The following is a 27,796-nucleotide window of genomic DNA, read 5'->3' on the forward strand; positions in this document are numbered from 1 at the left end:
GCAGGATCCGTATGTTCGTGTGCCATCACCAGAGCCTTTAGCTCTGCTAATTGTGCTGAGCAATCCCCTAGGGTTTGCGTAAATGTATGTTGGGCACAAAACTTATTGTCCTCCATGTAGCCACTTAGGACTACTCAAGCAGCGGAGTATTGATGCTTTGTGCCAATTGCAGGTTGTGCAGTCATCAGTGTACATGACTCTTTGATATTGATCAATAGGCATTGTGTTTGCAGGAACTGGGTATTCAAGTTCATATTGCAAAATTCTTGAGTTTGTAATTTTGGGTCAAAAATGTAATCTACATCAGTGGCTGTCAAAGACGTGGCCGATTGTATCCAACGTGGATGTAATGCTTTAGCATTAGGAACGCTGGCTTTTGTGACAGCCTCAAGGGCTGGGATGAGCAAAATGATGATAATTAATTTGCCCTGGGCTAGAGGTCTTTCTTTAATGACAGCCATCTGTACAGCAGTGAGAATTTTCTCAGTGGGAGCAAAGTGTTATTCTGCTGGTGAGTACAAATGTGATTTATATGCAATGGGGACAGTCTCACCCTCATTAAAGGTTACATAGGTGAAACCAATGGCACCAGCAATTACTCTGATGACCAAGTGTGTTTTGTTGTCCCTTGTGTGTAGATGTTGTGCTGCAAGCATGTCTCTCTGCAGGTCTCTAAGAATGCGTGTGTGTTCGACCGTCCAAAATTTACTTGAAAAGTCAGGACGTATTAAGTCATATAATGGTTTCATGCGTGTTGCATGATCTGGAATGTAAATTCTGCCAAAATGTAGGAAACCCAATAGAGATTGGAGTTTTTTTAATCCTGTTCGGAGGTTGTAATTGTGCGCATTTTTCTAAGAATTGTGGCGCAAGGCTCTTTCCTTCACTCGTCAGTTCATATCCCAGAAACAGGACACAGAGGAAGGCTATTTTTGTTTTTTGGGAGTTGAATTTGTAGCCAAATTCTTAAAATCCCACAACAATGCGGGCTTAAATGTTGTAGCAATTCATCGTCCATAAGGTAGATATTGTCTACATAGGACAATGCTTCAGGGTCAATGTCGTGCAAAATTGCCGTCACACGAGCTGCGAACAGTCCTGGGCTGTTCTTGTACCCCTGAGGTAAACAACAGAATTTTTCTGAGAGCCTAGTGAGCTGAAACTTGTTAAGTCTCTACTCTCAGGTGCTATATTCTGGCAGAAAAAAACACTGGAAATATCCAGTGTTTTGTATTTTTTGCATACTATGTTGTTCATCAGTGCTGTGCTATGGTGAGCTTTGTATAGCGTATGTGCATTCATGACTATTTAAGTGTCTGTAGTCTAAGACTAATCTGTACAAATGGTCCGTTTTAACTTCTGGGAATAAAGGATTATTCATTGGGGAGACCCAGGGTTCAATTACACCCTGGTACTCCAGTTGTGTGAGACTTTGTCTCATGGGTGCTTTTGCATCATGCTTTATTGGATACTGGGGTTGAGGTTCATTTTTAATAGGTATTACGTGGTAGGGGTATTCTTTATCCCATCCTACATGGTTGCGATATAACACGGGTGCCTTTGCCAATGCCCAATTGATGGCGTAGGATTCAGAGAGTTCCTCCGGAACAAGTGGTGAGAAAGAACGTTTAATAACCTCTTCCCCATATTGGCAGGTACAGAAAAATTCAGGTGGCCTATCTTGTTCGGCCAACAAGATATCAAATACATTTACCACGCGATCCCAAAAGATTGCGTCTATTGTGTGTTCAATGTCTACTGTTTTCACCTCCAGATTCTCTTTAAAACTCTGACAAACTATTGTGACCTCTGCTGCGCTGTCTAGCAACGCTAGTGCCCACTTCCTGTTCTTAAAGACGACCCTCTTCCTGAGCTGCATGACGTATTGCAACTGCTGCCACTTTTTTCTTTTTAAATTGAGGTTTTTGTTCAGGAGATTTCTCTTCCTTTTTAACAGAAACCCTCGATGAGCGTTGTGATTCCTGTGTCAGTTTCATGTACTCTGTTCTTCACTCTGACCGCCCACCTCTCTCACTTACTTTTTCGGATGAGTCCTGAAAGGAACGAGATTGGCGTATATCAGTATATTGACATCTATCAGGCATTTTTATATTATCTCTATTACGGATAATTTTATATTATCTCTATTACCCAGCGTTTGTTACCCTCAGGAGCTTGCTTGGAAAAATCTTCATTAGATTTACCCTGAAACTGTGGTTTAGTTGGTGTGGACCCTAGACTATTTCAACCAATATTAGAAGAGGTCTCTGCGATAATCTTTAGCAGCTCCCGTTCTTGATCCTGTTGAGGAGCATCCCAGAGCTGTATGTGACCTCTTCCCCTTTAAAGATACTCAAAATAATTGAGGATACTGTGGCAAAATTGCCCATTAATTGCATCCCCAAGTACAGGTCAGGGGCAGCCCCGTATTCATCTTGAATTTATATCAACACTTCCGGCAAGTTGGCAAGTATCGATGTACCGTGTGCAGTAGTGTAGAGCGCGGCAAACACAGTGCCCCATGTATTACAGTTATCCACTGTGGGGACCATCCCAAATGGCAAGCACATCATTAGAATTCTGTGTTTATCCTGAGGTCCCATATGGGGGAAATACTAATTCCAGCGCATTTATTTTTTGAGCTAACCAAAACGGAGTTTCCTCTCATTTGGCGGGTACTTTACCCATGATCGAACGTACAGGAGTAGGTGAGCTCGTTTCTGTTCGTGTACACATTTATTTTTAACTTGCACATTTTTAACTTTTAATACTCTGTTAACTCTGCTAATTTAAAGTTTCTTACTTTGTGCACAGGCACTTTTCTCTATTCTCGCCGACTGTGAATTGGCTTTTTGTGCTACTTGTGGGGGCTGCTCATTTTTTTTTTTTTAGGGCTTTAAAACCGGAGGGGTCCAGTTTTTGGCCTCGGACCCGGTAGGAAGTTTGGGCCTGTTAGAGCCCACTTCCGGTTTCCGGTAGTTCACTTCCGGTTGGGGGCAGCGCTCTAGTTGTTGCTGGCTGAGGGGATTTAATGCCAGCTAGAACACGGGCGCGCCGCTGGCGCACCAAAAGCTGGCCAAAGGCAAGCCCGTCTGCGCCGGTACGCGCCAGTACGGGCCAGGAACCTTACATTTTTTATCAAAAAAGGCCAGCTTACCCCATTTGACAGCGATAGTGGGGCAGGTAGTCCCTGTCCTCATACGTTTACCCCGGGGATTTTGACCCCCTGGAAATGCACATGTTGCAACTGGTCTGTGCCGAAATCCCTAACAATGGAGGAGCATAGGGCTCTGAGGGAGGCGGGGAACAAGACCAATCAGACGAAGTACGGGGGTACTAGGGACGACAGGGCGAGGGGATCTTTTGCTCTTATTAATGCCAGATCCCTGCCCAAGCATAAGTTGGAAATTAGTGAACTTATTATTTCCACTGATATTGATTGCCTTTTTATTACGGAAACATGGGCTAGACTTGACTCAGACCCTGACTTCATTGAGGCCTCACCTGCAGGCTACTCGTACTACAGAGCTGATAGAACTATGGGCGGGGGGGGGGTTGGCCATCATTTGTAGGATCTCACCTGTATTTTGACTGGTGGGAGCACTCTCTCTGAGGTATGTGAAATGATGGCCTTTAAACATTTTGATAGCTATTCTTTAGTCGCAGAAGGGCTCTTAGTATATCACCCTCCTGGCCCTCTCTCTAATTTCCTCGCTGAGTGCACAGATCTGCTGGAACCGCTGGTCATGGCACCAAAGGCAATTCTATTGGGGGATTTTAACATTCATTTTGACGACAGTAGCAACCGGCTGGTTACGGAATTCCTCAATCTGATGGTTTCCTTAGATTGGATTCTAAAGGAAGGCTCGGCCACTCTTGTAGCTGGTCACACCCTAGATGGTATTTTTACCCGCCCTGAGGTGGATATACAACTTACTACGACCCCGGTTGCGTGGACGTATCACTCTCTTTTGACTTTTCACTTCGCACATACACATTTTTTTCCGACACGTACACCCTCAAATAAACTTATTAGACAATGGAAAAGTATTAAGGCAAAACCCCTGGAAACAGCACTAAACAACAGCTGGAACGATCCTAAGTTGTCCGTATTACCGCCATTGGCCCATTTTAATCAGGGAATCTCTGCGGCGATTAACTCTTTAGCACCTCAGAAGGTACATGCACCACGACTGGGGAAAAAACCTAGTCAACCATGGTTTTCCCAGGATCTTAAAACACTTCAGAGGAAATACAGGCAACAGGAGCGGCGCTGGAGGCTTAAGCCGGACCCCAGCAAGAAATCTGATTTAAAAATGGCCTTAAACTGTTAGAAGGAGGCTTGTCTTAAAGCTAAATCAGAATATTTTACGAGTAAAATTAGGAACGCAGCTAATTCCTCTAGAGAGTTGTTTAGAGTTATCAATGTCCTGACCACTCCGCCTTGTGCGCCTAAGCCGGACAACTCACAAGAATTCTGCAACAAAGTTGCAGATTTTTTTGAAAGTAAAATTCTAAACATCCATTCTAGCTTTACCTTAGCTAAGACTCAGGGGTCCTCCTCTCCGCCCAACACCGCGGCCGGGGTCTCTCCTAGTCTATGCTCAGCCGCACTTAACAACCGGAGGCTACTGTCCAAGTTCAACATGCCATCTCAAGATATGCTCAGTAAGCTGCTCCGCAAATGCAAATCGGGGTCGCCACTGGACCCATGCCCGCCGGCCATTTTGCATCTGGTCCCGGAACTGACAGTATCTGCGCTAATCTCCGTTTTCCAAGAAGTTCTTACTTCCTGCATTTATCCATCTGCATGGAAGGAAACCACTACTATTCCTTTAAAAAAGAAGGAAACGGGGAAACATGATGATCTTACCAATCTTCGTCCTATAGCTTTGCTTCCCTTGCTGGCTAAAATATTTGAGAAATTTATCAACAAAGAACTGGTCAATTTTCTGTCAGTTTCAGAGGGTTTTGATACGTCTCAACATGGATTTCAGAAATTCCATAGCACGTAATCGGCCCTCATCTCCTCATCTGATAATATTCGGAGGTTGGTTGATGAGGGACAGGGTGTTTTGCTGGTTCTACTAGACCCTTCTGTGGCGTTTGACACCATTGCCCCCCACATCCTGTTAGAACGCCTACGTTATATGGGGATCAGGGACCAGGCTCTGAAGCTGCTCGAGTCCTTCCTCACGGACAGGTGGTCTACCATAAGTTGCGGAGACTTTAGGTCCCCGGCCTACCTTCTGCCCTGTGGGGTCCCTCAGGGATCCTCACTTAGCCCCACTTTGTTTAATGTTTATGGAGCCCCTCTGGCAGAACTTATACGTTCTTTTGGTTTCACCCCCACCTTATATGCAGACGACACGCAGATTATTATTCCTATCAACAATGATGGGGAGATAGTCGCGGCTCGGTTTAACAGCTGTATGTCAGTGGTAAGCAGTTGGATGAAGGCCAACTGGCTGAAATTGAACTGTGAGAAGACAGAAGTTCTCTGTTTTGGGACAAGTAAGGCACTATGGTCCCCTAGTTGGTGGCCTAAAGAGTGCGTCACTCTGCCCCTACCGGGTTCTACATCCAGAAACTTAGGATTTCTTTTCGACAACCATTTGTCTTTCCAACCGCAAGTTAATCTGACCATAAAAACCTGCTTATGGACGTTGAGGAAGCTGAAGAAAATTTTCCCTTTTCTAACTAAAGAATGGAGAGTGACGGCTACTTTGGCATTGGTCGGATCTAGATTGGACTATGGTAATGCCCTTCTGCTTAACTTGGATAAAAAAATCTCTTAAAAGACTACAGCTGATACAGAACACAGCTGCTAGACTAATTCTGAATCTGCCATGATCTGCCTCTGCTAAGGAAAGCCTTAAAAATCTTCATTGGCTTCCAATAGCCCAACGGATATCCTTTAAGGCGCTCTGTATTTCCCATAAAGCCGTGCACGGGATTGGGCCCAAGTATCTTACTACTAAACTTCATTGGCACCGACCCACACGGTTGCTGCGGTCGGCCAATACCTTTCTCTTTCAGGTGCCCCGCACTAAGAAGGTGAAGTGGGGGGGATAAAGCTTTCACTATAGCGGCTGCGAGGACTTGGAATTCTCTTCCGCTGGAGCTGAGGAAAGAGCATAACTACCAGATCTTTAGGAAACGGGTCAAGACTTGGCTGTTTCCTCAAAAATTGTCTGATTTCTTTCTCCGACATGGTCGCTCTCCCTTGGTCAGTGCTTCGATGCCCCCGGGCCGGAATGCGCTCTACAAATACCTCCATACATACAGTTGCAGGGCTAATACCTGGCATCACTGCATGTGGTTGCGCTGGAGCAGCACGTGCTGGGTTTGTATTCAATGTTTGCATTACAAACTGTAATGATGGTCTGTATGTCGCTGTCAGTTCAGTATATAAGCGACAAACCTCAGCTACTGCTAAAGTCGCTACTGCAGGGTGAGGTGAATAAGTGGCCAATAAAGGCCAGGTAGGACCATTATTACTTAGAGGACCTAACCTAACTGGTAATATCGTTTGGGGTAGGGCGCCATCAAGCCAGTTATTATGTTCTTGATAAGATAAAGGTATTTCTAAATATGCATATGCCCTGTATTGTCCAGGTATGTTTGCAAGTGTATACTGATGAAATGTGTTTGTGATCCCATCAACTGCTGGAAATGTGACCCATGAATAAATAAATTCTGTTCATAAGCCTCATGGGTGTCCACCACAAATGTGACTGGAGCCCCCCCCCCCCCCGGACCGTTAGGCTGTTTGCTAATAAATGTGCAGTCAGAGGTTGTCTCATATTGACTGCTATTGCTACCTGTTGCAGAGTCGCCATAATAGAGATAGTAAATTTGTTCATAGAAGGCACGCCAAATAGGGATTTTCCTTTTAGAATTCAAGCTTGAACAACCTCCAGCATCAGATAGGGTGTCCTACTTAGCTGAGGAGGAAATCCTCAATATCACAGATGTCTCCGTATATAGAGTATTGAGGTGTCTTTGTATACTATGAGACAGAGATACTCAGGAGGACCTGAAAATTAGAGCCTGACCAAATGTTGGCGGCGCCATGTCGCGTAGGCTCTCATCATTTTAATGACTACTGGATTTCGAGTGGCAGAATCGCCTGCGGTGTGGGAGACTGAGTCTGACCCACTACAGGTGACACCTGTAGCTCCAATCCAGGTTTTGCTCCGGCTAACTAGCAGTGCCTCATCTCTACCCAAGGGCAGGGACGATTGGGCAGCCAAGCGCATGACAGAACTGGTTTCTCAGGGAAGCCGTGGTCACTCAAGTCTAATCTGTTTCTCTCAGTTACATTAGTCTCATATATACAATGCCAGAGGCAGTAAACGTTTCTATAAGTTTTTAATGAAGCAACTGCATCTTATATAGCAAAGCGTGAGCTCTAATAAACAGGACGATACAGCATGACAAGATTAATATTGTGACAAGGAGAGTGAAGCATATAAATAACTCTAGCATATTGTCACTACAGTCAATGGACTAATTCCTACCTAGGCTATAATAGAGCACAGCATGTTAAGCTCTAATTCTGCCCTGCAGGTTCCCCTGGGAAGGCATCATCCCCCATACCTGAGCAAAGGCCTGGAATCTGCAAAAGTAGCTTTAGCGAAGCAATCAGCATACGGTCGGGGTTCTCTGGCTGGAATCTCCCTCTAACGTGTAAGGGACAGGGAAGTGTTTTTATGATAAAACAGCTGATGTTCTGAGAAAATGTCCCTATGTAAGGATGTGTGTTTTCTACGAATGTCAGAGGCTAAACTTATACCACGTTTACCGGCAACCTATCTTACTGCAGCCTTGGAAGAACCACAGAGTGAGCAAGAATGTCTTGTTTGAGGAAAGAATGCTGGTCTAGGCAAAAACAGTTAGATAGATAAAAAATAAAACACGATCATAAAAGCAGCTACTGTAACAATAATAAAGCAAAGCTGAATAAAATATATCTAGGGTAAAGTGTACAGAGGCAGGCCTAGTATGTTAAAATAACATGCATGGAACTATAACTAAAATGGCTACACAACATGGGTTTGTGCTGTATTTGGGTCAGTGTTATGGCACAACCCATGCTAACCTACAAACCACAAACATTTTTGAAAACTTGAGAGCCACAGAAGTCAAAGGTGTTGTAACCTGCATGAATTCCATAAGATTTTCTTACCCACAATGCTCTGCAAACCTCAACCTCTGCCTGAAATCACACATTTTCCTACAATTTCTGTGATGGAAACATACAGAATGTGAAGCAATCAACAATATTCCTACCACTCTTCATTATCCCAATTGTGGTAATAAAAACACAGCCCCACCATTGTGGCTGGGCCTAGCCCTCGCTACAGGAACGGCTTAAACCACGGTCAATGGGAGCCCTCACCGGGTGGCTCCCATTAACCTTTGTTTGATTAGTTTGTCACATGCATTAGCCTAGCCACACAAGTGAGGTACCATTTTTTAATGGGAGCATTGGAAGAATGCCATGTGGATGAATGTGTGTGGCTTCCCACAGATTCCAGAACTTTTCAAAGAAATTTGAGAAACATTGGTTTTTGTCAAAGTTTGAGGTTTGAAACGGAATCTGGGTAAAACCACCAGTGAGAGCCATGGGGGTCACACCAATATGGCTATCCCCCTAGGTGTCCAGTTTTCAGAAATGTACATGGTTGCTAGGTATTCCTACATGCCAGCTAAGCTACAGTCCAAAATCTATAGCAACCCACTTTGCAAAAACAAAAAAGGTCAGTTTTGAGTGAAAAAATGCCATGCATCCTTGTTGCATTTTGGGTAGTTTCCTGGGCCTACACCACACAGGTTAGGTGCGATTATTATCACAAAACTTGGCAGAATGCTGGGTGGAAGAAAGATTGTAGCTTACCACAGACTCTAGAACTTTCCATCATAGAAATGTGAGGAAAATGTGACTGTTTAGTCAACATTTTAAGTTTGAAAGAGATTCTCAGTAGAAACACCTGGCGAGAGTCACACAAATCACCCCACCCTGGACACTACTAGGTGTCTACCTTTCATAAATGTACAGGTGTGCAAGGTTTCCCAAGGTGCCAACTGAACTAGGGTCCAAAGTCTAGACCAACCCAAAGTGGGAAGAAGGGTCAGTTTTCCATGTGTTTTGGTTAATTTCCCGTCACAGGCACCAAGTCTACCCACAAAAGTGATTATCATTTTTATTGAAAGACTTGTGGGAGCAAAGAGTAGTGAAACCTTTACTCCAATTAGATTGTGCTGTGTTTGTGCCTTTCAAATGTAATGTAGAAGAAAGAAGGCATTTTGAAAAATACCCTCTAAATCACACGCTAGTTCAGGTACCCACACATTTAGAAATGTGCAAATAAGCACTGTTCTTAACCTCTTCTGTGCCTTGGACGAGATGATCTCGTCCAAGGCTACAGTTCCCCTGTGCCTTGGACGAGATCATCTCGTCCTAGGCACAGGGGAACTTGGGGGCGCGCTAGCGCGCCCCCCGTGCACCCCCTCTCCCCCCCAGGCGGGAATGGAAGGGGAAGACCTTCCCCTTCCACCCCTGCCCCCCCCCACGGCAATCCGATGACGTCAGCGCGCGCACAGCGCGCTGACGTCATCTAGTGTTGCCGGGCGCGCTGAAAGCCATTTGCTTCCAGCGCGTCTACCGAGGAGGACCGAAAAGGTGAGTCCTCTTCGTTTTTGGGGGTCGGGGTGGTGGAAACAGACACGGGGGAAAGGAAAGGGTTTTTCCTTTCCCCCGGTGCCTGTTTTCATTAGATTCCTGCTCCACGATCGCGGGCAGAGCCCGCGATCGTGGAGCAGGAATCTCCACTAGCCACCAGGGATTTATTTTTTTCAATATTTTGGGGGCGACCCCTTGGGCAAGGGTCGCCCCCCCCAGGGGCAATTATTTTTAGTATTTCGCCCCCCCCTGGGGGCAGATCCGCCGTTTTTTCGGCGGATCTGCCCCCAGGGGGGGGCGAAAACCACTAGACACCAGGGATAGTGTTATTTTGCCATGATTTTGGGGGCGACCCCTTGGGCAAGGGTCGCCCCCCCCGGGGGCAATTTTTTTTTGTATTTCGCCCCCCCTGGGGGCAGATCTGCCGATTTTTCGGCGGATCTGCCCCCAGGGGGGGGGCGAAAACCACGAGACACCAGGGAAAATGTATTATATTTATTATTTTGGGGGCGACCCCTTGGGCAAGGGTCGCCCCACCCCGGGGGCAATTTTTTTTTGTATTTCGCCCCCCCCCCCCCCCCCCCGGGGCAGAAAACCACTAGACACCAGGGATTTTATATTTTGTGTATATTTTGCGGGGCGACCCCTTGGGCCAGGGTGGCCCCCCCGGGGAATTTTTATTTGTATTTAGCCCCCCCCCCCGGGGGCAGATCCGCTGATTTTTTGGCAGATCTGCCCCCGAGGGGGGTTGAAAACCACTAGACACCAGGGATTTATTTTTATTGTAAAGTTTTTTTTGGGGGGCGACCCTTTGGGCAAGGGGCGGCCCACTGGGGGACACATTTTTTTGTATTTGCCCCCCCCCCTCCCCCCCGGGGGCAGATTGCCAATTTTTGGGCTGATCTGCCGCGGGGGGGGGGGCGGGGGGGCAAAATCCACTAGACACCAGGGATTTTGTTTTTGTTGTTTATTTTGAGGGCAACCCCTTGGGCAAGGGTCTCTCCCCTGGGGAGTTTTTTTTTTTCTGTTTCGGCCCCCCGATGGCAGACCAGTCATTTTTTGGACGATCTGGCCCCGGGGGGTGGAAGCACACTAGGCGCCAGGGATTGTGTGGTGTGTGTGTAATTTTGTAGGCCCATCTGCCCCCAAGGAGGGCAGAAACCACCAATACGGCAGGGATTTTTTTGTTTTGTGCTGGGGGTGCCCCCTTTGGGAAGGGTTGCCCCCTAAAAGGGGGCACAGAGGTGTTGCCCATTTCGGCTAATTTTTTTACGCCCATCTACCCCCGAGGGGGGGCAGGATCCACTTAGGTACCAGGGACAACTTCTAAGTTCTTGGTGGTGGGGTGTTTGTCAACAGGCAAAGTATTTGTATTTATGATTATAACAATTTATTTCTTCTTTTTCTTCTAGTTCAACGCTTTTGCTTCCTTTGCTGTGGATCTTAGCGGTTTTGGCAGTAGTTGTCCAGTGGTTTGCATAGCTGCATGTTTTAGGTAAGTGAAAACAATTTACTCCAAAGGAGTATTGTTGACATGCATGAATGACATGTTTGTAGGTGGTGTACTAAATGCAGTATTGTGTGTTTGACATTGTCCTTAGATTTGAGCACAGTGATGTTTGTGTTGTCATATGTCTAATTTGCTTTTTTGTTTTTTCTTTTTAGTGGGATATCATTGGTGATTGCTGTGTCTGTGCAGAGTAGTTGCTTGGTGAGTAGCTATTTCAGGCAACTGAGTGGTATAGTTTTTTGTAGTACATAACTCTTTGTGATAAAGCTACACTTTATTACTTATTTTAGTGCTAGTTGTTGTTGGCAATCCATTTGTTGTTAGGATCATGGCTAGCCGCAAAGTGACCGCTCAGCAGGTTGTTTGCATGCTCTTTGAGTCGTCTTCAGACCATGATTACGACACTGACTCTGCATCTGAGGCAGAGGAGGAAGCAGGAGATTCTGGAAGTGAGTTTTCTGTCCAAGAGTATTCTTCTGATGAGGAAGCTACTCTCAGTGCAGATGAAGGGCCTGAGTTAGAGGAGGACATTGATGTGCCAAGAGTGCAGCAGCCTGGGGCTGAAGGGTTTCCCATTAGAAGACCTGACACCTGGATTGCCCCAAACATGGAGCAGCCACAGTTACCTGCATTTACTGGTCTCCCAGGGTGTAGAGTTAATACGGAAAACTTTCTGCCTGTCCATTTCTTTCACTTGTTTATGGACGATGTATTTTTGGAAGAGATTGTGGAGCAGACAAATGTGTATGCAGAGCAATATTTGCGGGACAACGCTGCCAGACTTAAGCCTCAGTCTAGAGCTACTCATTGGGTTCCCACATATCTGGAAGAGATGAAAAGGTTTTTAGGTTTGTCTTTTTTGATGGGGTTGATCAGGAAGCCGTCACTGGCTTCTTATTGGTCTACTAGTCCCTTGATGGCAACTGCTATATTTCCTGCAACTATGAAACGTAATCGGTATTTGCTTCTTCTTCGTATGCTGCATTTTGTAGACAATGCTTTAGCCTTGCCACGAGATCACCCTGATTGTGACCGCCTTTTTAAGATTAGGCCTGTCCTTGATCATTTTGTGGATCGGTTTTCAGAGGTCTATGTTCCAGGCAAAGAGATAAGTGTGGACGAGTCTTTGGTCCTTTTCAAGGGGCGTTTAGTTTTTAAGCAGTACATCCCTAGTAAGAGGGCACGGTATGGGATTAAATTGTATCTGCTGTCAGAAAGCAGTACAGGATATGTTTATAATTTCCGGGTCTACACTGGTAGGGATTCCAGTATTGACCCTCCTGGTTGTCCGGCCACTTTTGGAGTTAGCGAAAAAATTGTGTGGGAACTTGCTAGACGGCTGTTTAACAAAGGTCACCATTTGTACGTAGATAATTTCTACACTGGAGTGCAGTTGTTCAAGGAGTTGTTTAGGGTGGACACTGTTGCTTGTGGCACAATCCGTTCTAACCGCAAAGGCTATCCAAGGGAGCTTGTCTGTAAAAAACTTGAGAGGGGACAGTGCAGTGCCTTGCGGAATAATGAGCTGTTAGCTATGAAATTTTCAGACAGGAGGGATGTGTACATGCTATCGACCATCCATGATGAGAGTACTTCCCCTGTGGCTGTTTGGGGTCAGGTTGCGGAAGTGCGCAAACCTGCGTTCATTTTGGACTACAATAGGCACATGGGTGGTGTTGATAGAGTAGATCAGAGGTTGGAACCTTACACTGCTCTTCGTAAGTCGTATGTGTGGTATAAAAAGTTGGCCCTACATTTATTTCATTTGGCAACTTTTAATGCCTTTATTGTATACAAGGATTGTTCACCTGAGTCAAGGATGACTTTTGTTAAATTTCAGGAGTCGGTGATAGAAAGCCTTATTGTGGTGGAACCGGCAAGAGTTCCTAGAGTAGAAGTGGTGGAGGATGTGGCTAGATTGAAAGATCGGCACTTTCCAGATCACATTCCTCCCACTCCCAAAAAAGACATGCCCACAAAGAAATGTAGAGTATGTGCCCGGAGATCAATCCGGAGGGAGAGCCGGATGTACTGCCCCGAATGCCCTTCAAAGCCTGGGCTGTGTGTGCCCAGCTGTTTTAGAAGTTACCACACAAGGAAAAACTTTTGGGAAATACCGTGAGCGTAAGCTGTCTGTTTTATATTTTCATATGTTTCACGGTTGGCATCTGTCGTGTATTTAGTTTGAGGTTTTGTGTTTGTAGTTTTGTGCCTATTTTATAATTAGTAGTTTATTTGTTGTTTATAAATAAAAAAAAGTGATTGCGGTGTGCGTGGGGTGGCGCTTGGCTGGCGGTGTGCGTGGGGTGGCGCTTGGCTGGCGGTGCCAGCCAAACGGCAGTCCACACTCCCATCAGCTGGTGTGATTCTTGTATCAGGCATGTGGCGTATGTAAGTGATGGGCCCTTGAGTGGCGCGGTCTGTCGATGTGAGTGTTGTAATGTGCCCGTGGCTGGCGGTGTGAATGGTCTTGTGCGTGTCATGTATGAAAGGTGTGTGAATGGACTGTAAAGCGGTTGGTGCCTTGTCGCGGCTTTACAGCTCACGAGCTGTGAGTCATTGGTTCACTTTTTTGCCTTTCAGTTATTAGCAGTGCATTTCATTTTTGTGAAATCTCTTGTTAATAAAATTTGATCCACTGAACCATCACTCACCCTCGTGCCAAATCCAACCAGTATGTGTTGTAAAAAAATGACAAAACCTGCTCCGCTGTAATCAGGCGTCGCAGCACACCTGTGACACGCTAGGTGCCTCGGGTGGGACCCCGATGATGAAGCATGCCACCAACTTGGTTGGTGGGTGAGGGGTCTTCTTCACATAACCTAAGTGTTTCTTTTCACTATTTTAGTGTTTGGCACATCAAGGACGTATGTGCACACATCAAAATGATATATTGCAAAAATACCTATCCCTTCTATCTCTTCAGGTTTTGGGCCTTATTCTGTTGCAGGCACCTGGCCCACCCACACAAGTGAGGTATCATTTTTATCGGGAGACTTGGGGGAATGCTGGGTGGAAGGAAATTTGTGGCTCCTCTCAGATTCCAGAACTTTCTGCCACAGAAATGAGAGGAAAAAGTGTTTTTTGGCCAAATTTTGAGGTTTGCAAAGGATTCTGGGTAACAGAACCTGGTCCGAGCCCTGCAAGTCACCCCTCCTTGGATTCCCCTAGGTCTCTAGTTTTCAGAAATGCACAGGTTTGGTAGGTTTCCCTAGGTGCCCGCTGAGCTACAGGCCAAAATCCACAGGTAGGCACTGTTTTCTTCCAAAATTTTGGTTGTGTCCACGTTGCGCTTTGGGGCGTTTCCTGTCGCGGGCGCTTGGCCTACCCACACAAGTGAGGTATCATTTTTATCGGAAGACTTGGGGGAATGCTGGGTGGAAGGAAATTTGTGGCTCCTCTCAGATTCCAGAACTTTCTGCCACAGAAATGTGAGGAACATGTGTTTTTTTAGCCAAATTTTGAGGTTTGCAAAGGATTCTGGGTAACAAAACCTGGTCCGAGCCACACAAGTCACCCCTCCTTGGATTCCCCTAGGTCTCTAGTTTTCAGAAATGCACAGGTTTGGTAGGTTTCCCTAGGTGGCGGCTGAGCTGGAGGCCAAAATCTGCAGGTAGTCACTTTGCTAAAAACAGCTCTGTTTTCTGTGATATGTCCACGTTGTGTTTTGGGGCATATCCTGTCGCGGGCGCTAGGCCTACCCACACAAGTGAGGTATCATTTTTATCGGGACACGTGGGGGAACGCTGGGTGGAAGGAAATTTGTGGCTCCTCTCAGATTCCAGAACTTTCTGCCACAGAAATGTGAGGAACATGTGTTTTTTTTAGCCAAATTTTGAGGTTTGCAAAGGATTCTGGGTAACAGAACCTGGTCCGAGCCACACAAGTCACCCCTCCTTGGATTCCCCCAGGTCTCTAGTTTTCAGAAATGCATAGGTTTGGTAGGTTTGCCTAGGTGGCGGCTGAGCTAGAGGCCAAAATCTACAGGTAGTCACTTTGCTAAAAACAGCTCTGTTTTCTGTGATGTGTCCACATTGTGTTTTGGGGCATATCCTGTCGCGGGCGCTAGGCCTACCCACACAAGTGAGGTATCATTTTTATCGGGAGACGTGGGGGAACGCTGGGTGGAAGGAAATTTGTGGCTCCTCTCAGATTCCAGAACTTTCTGCCACAGAAATGTGAGGAACATGTGTTTTTTTAGCCAAATTTTGAGGTTTGCAAAGGATTCTGGGTAACAGAACCTGGTCCGAGCCACGCAAGTCACCCCTCCTTGGATTCCCCTAGGTCTCTAGTTTTCAGAAATGCATAGGTTTGGTAGGTTTCCCTAGGTGGCGGCTGAGCTAGAGGCCAAAATCTACAGGTAGTCACTTTGCTAAAAACAGCTCTGTTTTCTGTGATATGTCCACGTTGTGTTTTGGGGCATATCCTGTCGCGGGCACTAGGCCTACCCACACAAGTGAGGTATCATTTTTATCGGGAGACGTGGGGGAACGCTGGGTGGATGGAAATTTGTGTCTCCTCTCAGATTCCAGAACTTTCTGCCACAGAAATGTGAGGAACATGTGTTTTTTTAGCCAAATTTTGAGGTTTGCAAAGGATTCTGGGTAACAGAACCTGGTCCGAGCCACACAAGTCACCCCTCCTTGGATTCCCCTAGGTCTCTAGTTTTCAGAAATGCATAGGTTTGGTAGGTTTCCCTAGGTGGCGGCTGAGCTAGAGGCCAAAATCTACAGGTAGTCACTTTGCTAAAAACAGCTCTGTTTTCTGTGATATGTCCACGTTGTGTTTTGGGGCATATCCTGTCGCGGGCGCTAGGCCTACCCACACAAGTGAGGTATCATTTTTATCGGGAGACGTGGGGGAACGCTGGGTGGAAGGAAATTTGTGGCTCCTCTCAGATTCCAGAACTTTCTGCCACAGAAATGTGAGGAACATGTGTTTTTTTAGCCAAATTTTGAGGTTTGCAAAGGATTCTGGGTAACAGAACCTGGTCCGAGCCACACAAGTCACCCCTCCTTGGATTCCCCTAGTTCTCTAGTTTTCAGAAATGCATAGGTTTGGTAGGTTTCCCTAGGTGGCGGCTGAGCTAGAGGCCAAAATCTACAGGAAGTCACTTTGCTAAAAACAGCTCTGTTTTCTGTGATATGTCCACGTTGTGTTTTGGGGCATATCCTGTCGCGGGCGCTAGGCCTACCCACACAAGTGAGGTATCATTTTTATCGGGAGACATGGGGGAACGCTGGGTGGAAGGAAATTTGTGGCTCCTCTCAGATTCCAGAACTTTCTGCCACAGAAATGTGAGGAACATGTGTTTTTTTAGCCACATTTTGAGGTTTGCAAAGGATTCTGGGTAACAGAACCTGGTCCGAGCCCCGCAAGTCACCCCTCCTTGGATCCCCCTAGGTCTCTAGTTTTCAGAAATGCACAGGTTTGGTAGGTTTCCCTAGGTGGCGGCTGAGCTAGAGGCCAAAATCTACAGGTAGTCACTTTGCTAAAAACAGCTCTGATTTCGGTGATATGTCCACGTTGTGTTTTGGGGCATATCCTGTCGCGGGCGCTAGGCCTACCCACACAAGTGAGGTATCATTTTTATCGGGAGACTTGGGGGAACGCTGGGTGGAAGGAAATTTGTGGCTCCTCTCTGATTCCAGGACTTTCTGTCACCAAAATGTGAGGAAAATTAGTTTTTTTAGCCAAAGTTTGAGGTTTGCAAAGGATTCTGGGTAACAGAACCTGGTCCGAGCCACACAAGTCACCCCTCCTTGGATTCCCCTAGGTCTCTAGTTTTCAGAAATGCACAGGTTTGGTAGGTTTCCCTAGGTGGCGGCTGAGCTAGAGGCCAAAACCTACAGGTAATCACTTTGCTAAAAACAGCTCTGTTTTCTGTGATGTGTCCACGTTGTGTTTTGGGGCATATCCTGTCGCGGGCGCTAGGCCTAGCCACACAAGTGAGGTATAATTTTTATCGGGAGACTTGGGGGAACATAGAATAGCAAAACAAGTGTTATTGCCCCTTGTCTTTCTCTACATTTATTCCTTCCAAATATAGGGGTGTGTGTAAAAAAGACATCTATTTGAGAAATTCCATGTAATTCACGTGCTACTATGGTCACCCCGGAATTCAGAGATGTGCAAATAACCACTGCTCCTCAACACCTTATCTTGTGCCCTTTTTGGAAATGCAAAGGTTTTCTTGATAGCTATTTTTTACTCCTTATATTTCAGCAAATGAATTACTGTATACCCGGTATAGAATGAAAACGCACTGCAGGGTGCAGCTCATTTATTGGCTCTGGGTTCCTCGGGTTCTTGATGAAACTACAAACCCTATATATCCCCGCAACCAGAGGAGTCCAGCAGACGTAACGGTATATTGCTTTCGATAATCTGACATTGCAGGGAAAAGTTACAGAGTAAAAAGTAGAGAAAAATTGATGTTTTTTTCACCTCAATTTCAATATTTTTCTTTTTCAGCTGTTATTTTCTGTAGGAAACCCTTGTAGGATCTACACAAATGACCCCTTGCTGAATTCAGAATTTTGTCTACTTTTCAGAAATGTTTAGGTTTCTGGGATCCAGCATTGGTTTCATGACCATTCCTGTCACTGACTGGAAGGAGGCTGAAAGCACAAAAAATTGCACAAATGGGGTATGCCCCAGTAAAATGCCAAAATTGTGTTGACAAATTGGGTTTTCTGATTCAAGTCTGCCTGTTCCTGAAAGCTGGGAAGCTGCTGAGTTTAGCACCGCAAACCCTTTGTTGATGCCATTTTCAGGGGAAAAATCACAAGCCTTCTTCTGCAGCCAGTTTTTCCAATTTTTTTGAAAAAAAACGAAATTTTCACTGTATTTTGGCCAATTTCTTGGCCTCCTTCAGGGGAACCCACAAAGTCTGGGTACCTCTAGAATCCCTAGGATGTTGGAAAAAAAGGACGCAAATTTGGCTTGGTTAGCTTATGTGGACAAAAAGTTATGAGGGCCTAAGTGCGAACCGGCCCAAATAGGCAAAAAAAAAGGCCTGGCACAGGAGGGGGAAAAGGCCTGGCAGCGAAGGGGTTAAACTTCATATCTTATGTCCATTCCTGAAATACCCATTTTTCACTCTACATATTTTACTATACATATTGGTCTATACTCTGTACTAAATGAAAATACATTGTATAGTGCAGCTCAGTTGTTCGCTCTGGGTACCTTGGGTTCCTATAGACCATACAAACCCTATATACCTTTGAACCCAGAAGGGTGTAGTGGACATAATTGTATATTGCTTTGCACAAAGTTACAAATGGAAAACTCACAAATTGCCATTTTTCATACTCATTTTCAATTTTGTATCTCAACCTTTATTTTTTTTTACAAAAACCTTGAAGGATCTACACATGACTCCTTGCTGAATTCAGACTTTAGTCTCCCTTTAATAAATCTATAGCTTTCCTGGATCACCCATGGGTGTCACACTGGTTTCCACCACAAACTAAGTAGGTTGAGAGCCCATAAAATAGGAAAAATAGGCTACTTTTTAAAAAAATGCAAGGCCTTTGATCCTGCTCTGCAGGTTTCTGAAAGCTTAGAGTCTGGTGACTTTAGCATTGCATACGGTTAATTGATGCCATTTTTAAGGAACAAAACTAGCACTTTCATCCGGAGCCCTTTTTCCTATTTTTCTCCCAAAATGCAAATTGTGCTATATTTTGAGTATTTTCTATTTCCCCTCCAGGGGAATCCCCAACCTCTTGGTGCCTTATGGACTCCAAGGATGTTGTAGTAAAAAGGATGCAAAATAGTCGTGGATACCTTATGCAGAAAAAACTGTATTGAGCCTTGAGCTTGAACTATCCTAAATAGCCAGGAAGCGGCTCAGCACAGTGGGGATGGGAAGCCCAGCAGCTAAGGGGTTAATGTCACCATCCCAGGTTAAATAATACAGAAAAAAGATCCTCAATGTATCTGACCCAGGTGGCAATGTGTCTCAATGTGTTTTTGCCAATTATGACTATTTAATGGTCCAGCAAGTCATTACATCTTTTAGGATATGCTCACATTATGACCTCACTGATGTGTTTTCATTTCTTCACTTTGGGATTGTTGTTTGATCTATCTACTTGGCTTGTCACTATTTATTACACATTTTTGTTATTGATGGATATGCTCTTATCTATTCCCAAATAATGATGCCAGTAACTGAATTAGGGATCTATAATGACATTTTCTAATCATTAGGATTAAAGTTAAGTTGCAGTTGACATTTTGTTCTTCATGAATTAAATATTCTATTTTTCTTTTATTCTATTTTTTTCATTTGTTTTAAGAATCCAACAAGCATGATGAATTTCAATGCTGAAGAAATATGAAGTTATTTGAATTGAATTTTTTGGTTTGTTGTTATTTTGAAAGTATGTTTTTCTTAGGTATTGTCTCAAAATTGAAAGCATGATTATCATGTTCCCCCATCTAAATGCTTATTTGTTTGGGTGATAGAGCACAGTAAACCACTTTAACAAATGCTTGTGTTAAGCCTTATCAGGTCATTCATGTGTGCATGAATAAACAGGTGTGCACCAGCTGGTGTGCCCCTTTCCATTGTTCCCATAGGGATTTGGATTATTTGGAATATATGATGGAAGCTGTAAGCCAGCACCAAGAGGTAGAGACAGGGGCGTACTTGTTGCAGGACATTTGAGAGTTCATATAATGCTGTCCCTGCCACTCCCAGCTGACAATGCAATTCGGAGAACATACAGCATATCCATTGTAAGAAGTAAGTGGGATGTGGGGGCAGTTGCAGTCGAGTGCTGTGTTGCTGGTGACGGCGCTAACTCCTGTAGTGCCTCCTAAAACCTGGGCTGTTATTTATTGCACTTGGAGTAAGTGCATCGCTGGCCCATATTGTCAGCTGCTGATATATTTTGAAGCACACCTTCTTTGCACGCATTAATGTTTGACATGAGTGATTGGGAAACTAAAGGAGAGGTAAGCAGCTGCACGTTCCTTATATAATGAGGACTTGGATACAGATGATACTATAATAGTAACTGTGGACACAGCAATTGAACTAATAACTAATGGTTACTGCTGGAGAAATTAGCCAAATCTGAACTCAATAAGTAGTAGGACATTATCTTCCTCGCAAATTATATAGAGGAGGATCGAGTACTAATGGAGTTACGTATTTCTATGACGCCCATCTATGAAATTCTGAATCCAGTGCTTTTGAAAGAATGGGCAATGTTTATGGCCAAAACAAGAAAGGACATGATGGAACTTCTAGTCAAATATCATTTGAATTGATTTGGAAGCATCCAGAAAGAATTGCAAAACACAGGAGAAGTTTTTGAGAAGCATAAGGATGATAGCAGTGTCACAGAATTTTTTAAAGCCTCAGAGGGGAGACTTAGGGCCTGATTCCAACTTTGGAGGACGGTGTTAAACCGTCCCAAAAGCGACGGATATACCACCTACCGCATTACGAGTTCCATAGGATATAATGGACTCGTAATACGGTAGGTGGTATATCCGCCACTTTTGGGCCGGTTTAACACCGTCCTCCAAAGTTGGAATCAGGCCCTTAGTATTTATGAGGAAGAAATAAAGGTGAAAAAGCAAAGTACATTTTTATGTGATAAGACAATGCTGAAGGAAGAATTTTTACTTTTGTGAAAAAGTTTTGATTCAGTACAGAGAGACTTGAAAGTAACACTGCAGCAATGACAACAGGAAGTGTTATCAACGGGATCCAGCTCTGATTTAAGCTATGAGTTTGATGAACAAGTGGGATCAATAGCTTTAGGAAGATGACCTTTAACTTTTCCTCATGTGTTTCAATTGTTAAAACAGAAAAAGGAACAGTTATCATGCAACAACCAAAGGGGAAGAGAAAGAGGAAGAAGCGTGAGGAAAGGAATAGAACAACCAAGTGAGACAGTAGGAACAAACGCAAAATGCTGATCTGCTTAACGCAAACAGGACAACCTTGAGAGACACATTGTTATGTGATGATAAATCTGTAATCTTCATGTGAACTGTTACAAGAGGAGTCTATGTTGAAACATGAATTCTCCTTTTGTACTGTTGTTAATATGAATTATACTGGTGCTAGGCTAGACTTATGTTTATATGTAAAAGACTTTGTGTAGAATCACTTACTTTAATTTCTATCAATTCTAATCAAAGAAATCAAGGCCCATACTGTCCAGTTTCAAACTACAGAACATTGACTACATCTTAGCATTACAGGATTTGGAATCTAATAGTGACAATGCCACTTGGGGTAACACAAGTGGCACCTTAAAAACGTTGGGCTTCACGCCTGGTGTTGCAAAATGTACAATGCACAATGTAGTGGCTTAAAACTCAAAATTCAGATTTAATCCCTGTGTGGCATATGACAAAATTGAAGCTTTTCAGTGTCATGATACAGAAGCTTATCAAGCCTAGGGATATTAATGACATGTGCATACCTGCACAACAAATACCTGGATTACTAAATTTGATGAATGATTGCACCATCACCACTGCAGGCGACCTGCTTTTCAGGTGAGTAGTTGAGCCCCAACAGGCAGCACACTAAGCTACCAATGAAAAAAAACATTTTGGAGCACATTGCTGCATTCAGAAATATTTACTACAGCTATGCGTGGCAAGACAATTTTACTACTAACACAACAGCAATAATAAAAACTTACGTTTCTTTGGTGTTGATAAAATCAAACACATCAGAAGGAGCAATTGTGAAAAACTGTTACAAATGTTGGAATTATGCTACCTCATTTAAATGAATATTACACATCTAAATGGTTTGAACAGTGATGGAGAACTGATAGTCCATATTGCAAAAGCATAACCTAGGATTCCAGTGACCTATGTATGCAGTTTCTGCTCAGGTGGCCTTTTAGCATACCTGCTCCTTATTTTCCTAATTTTCTGTTGTCTTTATTGATTAATCTATTCATCCAAACCTCAACTCTATTTGGGTCTGAATTTCCTTTGTGTCTTACTTTGACCCTTTCAACTGGTCCAGGTATTTATGTCACAGTTGTCTATAAAATGTTTGTCCCCTTTTAAAAAAAAAATATATATATTAGGTATAAGAAATGCTACACACAAGAATGGCAGTTCAATTTTAATGGATTGGGATTTTATTTCCTTGGGCCATTTATGTCAGGTTATAATACAGTTGAATTATAACCAGTTCGGCCAATGATTAATATGCGTTTACACACCTCTATTTAGTATTTGATGATCCTCTGCTTTTTGAAGATGAACCAGTTGGGCACTTGCCGGTAGATATAGTCAAACAGGTACATTAGGACGTTGGCCTTTTAAGGGGAAGTTTCTCAAAGTGCTTTCACTATTCATGACTATTTAGTGGTCCAGCAAGTCATTACATCTTTTATGGTACGCTTACATTATGATGACCTCACGGATGTGTTTTTATTTGTTCACTTTGGAACTGCATGTTTGATCTATTTACTTGGATTATCACTATTACACATTTATTTTTTATTATAGATAGGTATGAGCTCATCTATTCCCATACAATGATACAAGTAGTTGAAATATGGATATGAAATGACATTTTCTAGTCATTAATAAAGTTGCAACTGATTTTTTTTTTCCTATATGAATTCAACATTATTCTATTTTTTATTCATTTTTTTTCATTTATTTTAAGAATCCAATGAGCATGACGAATTTCCATGAAGACACAATATTAAGGTATTCCAATTACTTGGGTCATAATCTTGAAAATATGTTTTCCTTATGTGTTATGTCCACATTGAAAGCATGTTTTCTATGTCCATGACCAAAATGCTTATTTCTTTGGGTGATTGAGCGCAATATCCCAACTTGACAAAGGCTTGTGTTGAGCTGAAACACTTTGTAAATGGGTGTGCATCAGCTGGTGGGCCACCTTCCTTTGTTTCCATGGGGATTTATTATTATTTTTTTTTCCCATTCAGAGAAAACCAAAGGTTACAGTGACCTTATAGTTAAATTCTGAATTTACTCGCACAAAACCAGAGAAATTAAGCAGTTATAGTTATGATTAGCTAAAGTAACTAACTTGCGCCCTAAGGTAACTATAACTCATGTCCTCGCCATACATGGCTAAATACTTCACATATTACATCATTCATGACATCTTTGATAACTTCATTGATAATACCAATGTAATATTTGCAGTAAAACTATTCAGATGAAAAAACAGTATAAGTGTGCCGGTGATTCTTGTTGAGCATGGAAAGTTTTGGGGTGATCCCTCAAGCAGGGGCTGAGGGTAAGGGGGGGAATAAAAAACATATGTTTTGCCTGATAATTCCCATAGGGACTTTGAACACTACAATAGCTCGAACCACTGGATGGACTCACGCCAAATGTGGCAGAAAGATAGCTTTTGGCACACAGATTGTGCTTTTGCTTATTTGGTGTAAATTAATTCAGTAGTTTTTTAGATAAAATTGTATATCTAGGGCCACAAATCCGTCACAACGTTTTCGCTATTATAGAGGCCAATTTACAAATGCACAAAACAACAGGAATGTTGTGATTGGCTATCTGCAATCTGACCATAAAGTTGCAGCTGCCATTTTGAGTAATGGACATGGTCCCAGGGAATGAAAAATACATTTTAAAATGACATGAGGGGTCAGGGTGGCAGTATACTGACCCAAGGGATGTGCTACAAGGGTGTTTGAGGGTCAAATTATGGGTTTTAAATGATTTTTTTTCTTCACCACGTGATTCTGGAATACCCTTTTTCCTCACATCAAGAATGTTCCTTTTGCTTAGACTAGCAGGGTGGCTGCTTCTCACTGCTCTCCTACACCAGGGAAGGTCTAGTTCCTGTTTCTCTTCTCCAACTATCAATTATCACCTCACTTCGTTGCATTTAACACTGTCTGAAACAGTGCCATCTGTAAATTCTATTTACAGAGTGTCATGTCGTGCACACCCACCAGTTGTATTTCACATGGTCTTTTCTTCATACATGCCCGTCACTCGTACTACTGCACTTGCTGTTCCACTCTTACTTAAACTCTGGTAGACTCTTGACACCCCTTTTTGACTCAAATACTATACATTTATAAAGCTAATGGACTCTTGTTTTTATTCTTATGTGACTCGCTGACTGCTGCACTGTTAACTAACATGTCAGAGTGACAACCATTGCATTCGCTACTTGCCCAGCTGTTTCAGTACTTGGTCACGCTGTTTAGGAGTTTATAAAGCATCTATTTCAACCGACACCTATGCATGTTTTGGATATTACTGTTTTATCAAGTATAGTACCCATTTGTTGCACTTAATTGTGTAATGATCTATCTCTGCATAGTACTGGCCTGCTATACTCATTACCCTTGTCAGAAGATTACCCATTAAATCAACCTTCCACAGGAGCAGATGCCTTTTATCCAACTCCCTCCAACAGATTGATGCTCAGACTTTAACTGATTATCTGAACCCTGCATCCACTAGGGGGAGAGAGGAATGGGAATAGAAAAAGAGAGACCACCTCCAGATCCAATACCAGCCTGTGTTACCTACTTGAAGATAGGATATTCAGTGTGTGTGTCTCTGAAAACCTGCACCTCTCTTCTTATTGGGATTTCTTTAAAGGAAGGACCTTCAGTCGGGTGATAAGAGCATAGATAAGAACATTCCTACTGTGCATTCAACTGTCCAGCCATTCACATTCACCCAATTCTATCGTTCTCCTAACGTGGAACTTTTGAGAGCCTACCCTCCCTTGAAGAGAACAATGTTAACTTAATATCTTCTTTTCTCCAGGAGTAGGAGATTTCAAAAGTTCACAAATATACAAACTACTGTCTTTTACAGGAAACGAAAACTCATTCTCAAGGTTCAGTTTTATCAAATCACAGTGTCTAGGAAATAGTCTGAGCTATGAGGTTCGTCTCTAAGACTGACAAGTCTGCAAAGCAAAGAGTTCTTGAGTATATATGTACATATATATATTGGCAAGTCTGGAAATCATAGAAAAAGATTCCTTATTGCAGTTGCTTTAAGTTCTGTTAAGCCAAAACAAAATCTCAGCAGAATGCAGATAGCATGTTGTTGTAAGAAGGAAAAAATTCAGCTTCTTCAAAAGGGAAAAAGTAGCTGGTGTTCACACTGTAACAAGAAAAATAATTAATTACTCAAAACTGGAAGAATTACCTATGAAACAAAGTGCCTCAGGAACACAGCTCGTTCTCAGGATGACAGTTGAAGTGCAGGGCTCCCAGAGAGAAACAGCTGGAGGGAAGCTTCAGCATGAGACTAAGGTAGAAACACTAGAGCGCTGACCTCACAAGGATTTGCGGCCACCATCTTGAGTGGCAGTTAAACCTGAGCAAGCTAGTTCTAAGAACAGCCTCCGCAAGAGCCACCGGGAGTGAGGACTCTGCTGCAACCAACATGGGTAGAAGGAAAAGGGGAATCGTTTTTGCTGAGGGAAGAACGTAACAATGCTGGCAATAGTTTTCCTTATAATACTCACCTGCTGGGATAGATGCGTCCACCCACTGCCACTAAAAATGTCTACATTGGTTATACACCACTGTGAAACAGGCTGTGGGGTGGATTTTGAGCTATATAAATCATTACATACATAAATACATATTGAGAATATGACAAGAAATCTATCATGCTCTGAATTTCTGTCAAAGTAGCACTAATTAAAACTGTGGCTGACATGTTTACTGTGGTGAATCCCTGACTAAAGTGTTTACATCTATGTTCTTTGCCTATTAGAAAATGGGATGCTTGTCATTGTTCGGTCTTGCAATGACCCATCCTCAGCTATTATGAGATATTTTGTAGAACCTGGCATAATTTTGATTATATAGGAGCACCATTGGTTTTAACCCATAGTGACATTTGCACAATATACAGAATTGGATTTGTAAAGTCATGTATTAATGACACACATGCCTTTCAGATAACACACATTACACCTTGTTTTCCCGTGGTATTAAAATACCACTCATCGTGTGAGCATAATGTTTGCAGGCACGGTTACCATGGCAACACCAAACATATGCCTAACGTCTCTACTCTAAATGGTATTTATTTGGGAAGGGGTATTCCATTGTTAAGACAGACATGGACATTCTGACATCTTTGGCTCAGAACTGCAGGAGCTTGTGAGTAAATGCAAAAGTTCGACATATATTCTTCAGATACAATGAACTGTATGTAAGGTATCACGGTGCACACTGTTCAGACACAAAGAACGGCATACAAAGCAACACTAGTATCAGTTGAAAGGAACATGTGTATGGTGTGCGTGCAATGAGTAAAATGTTTCTGACATAACATGATGTATGAAGTGATTTCACAAAGAAAAAATGCCCAGGCCCTTGCAGCGCTGGTCTGAGACAAGTAGTATGCAGTGCTCTATGGAGAAATGCTGAGTGTTTGTCACACACCTCTGCAGTGAGGTAATAAAGGGTTGAACACCACCCCAATGGAGAATGGGCATTCATCAGCATCAGTGGCTCTGCACTGGAAGGTAATCTGGAAGCTTCTCCAGTCACCTTGCTGCGATTCCTTGAATACTCTTGGCACGTCAGGCAAGCCTATATCTGGAATAATCACACCAACTGCTAATCAAATTCAATGGGGCGAGTGGGATGGCACCTGCTCTCCTATGAGGGTAGGAGATTTAACACCAAGGAATAGAATGGGGAGAAGGGTGGCCCCTGCATCTCTGAATGCAAATGTGCAGCTGGATTGCAGATCTACACCAATACAGTGCTATTGTAGAATTATCTGCATACGCAGTAGTAAATATGTCTCTTAATATATTGTGTCTAGGTAGGTTCTGCGTTTTTTCACTTGGGTGAGGGCGTGTAATTTAATCACAGGCACAGTCCATGGTTGTAGACAATTTCTGACATAACTTTTTTTAACTTTTGTGTATTTGCAATGTAAAATACCATCAACTAAAACATAAAAAAGTAATCACTTGTCTAATAACCTGATAAGGTGCATCAAATATGTAAAAAAATAGTGATGAGATAACGTACACTCACCAAGCGAAGTTACATATTAGTAATTTGCTGCAGTGCAAATGACAGACCGAATTTTTCTTTTATATTTTTTTAATCACAGGAAAATCTGCTGATCCAAATGTGGATTTCTCAGTGATGAAAAAATATAGTTTTAAGACTTGAGCGTGTGCCTGAGGACACCAGGACCAAGACTAGAGGCTCAGGGTATATATCCTGTGCCCCCTTTTCTTTTTTATGATTTTGTTAGGACTTAGCTGAAGCCATTTCTTTTTGGAATGTTGGCAGAAAATCAGATGTCCGCAGGAGATCTCCCTTGATCCACGGCTCTAGGTATCCAAATGTCCTTTCTCTTTAATATCTCAAAAACTATAGAACAGATTTATGCCAAGTCAACAAAGGGTGATCTGCAGACCAAGAGCTAACTTTTTGCCAAATATAGTGCAATTCTGTCCAGCAGTTCAGGCTGCAGGCATGTCTAAAGAGTCCATGGGAATTAACATGGGAAACATACTTTTTTATTTTTGCTCCCACTTTTCTCAAACCCCACTTGACAGATCATTCCAAAACTTTCCATGCACAACA

This window comes from Pleurodeles waltl, chromosome 5, assembly GCF_031143425.1.
Source record: "Pleurodeles waltl isolate 20211129_DDA chromosome 5, aPleWal1.hap1.20221129, whole genome shotgun sequence".
Taxonomy (NCBI): domain Eukaryota; kingdom Metazoa; phylum Chordata; class Amphibia; order Caudata; family Salamandridae; genus Pleurodeles; species Pleurodeles waltl.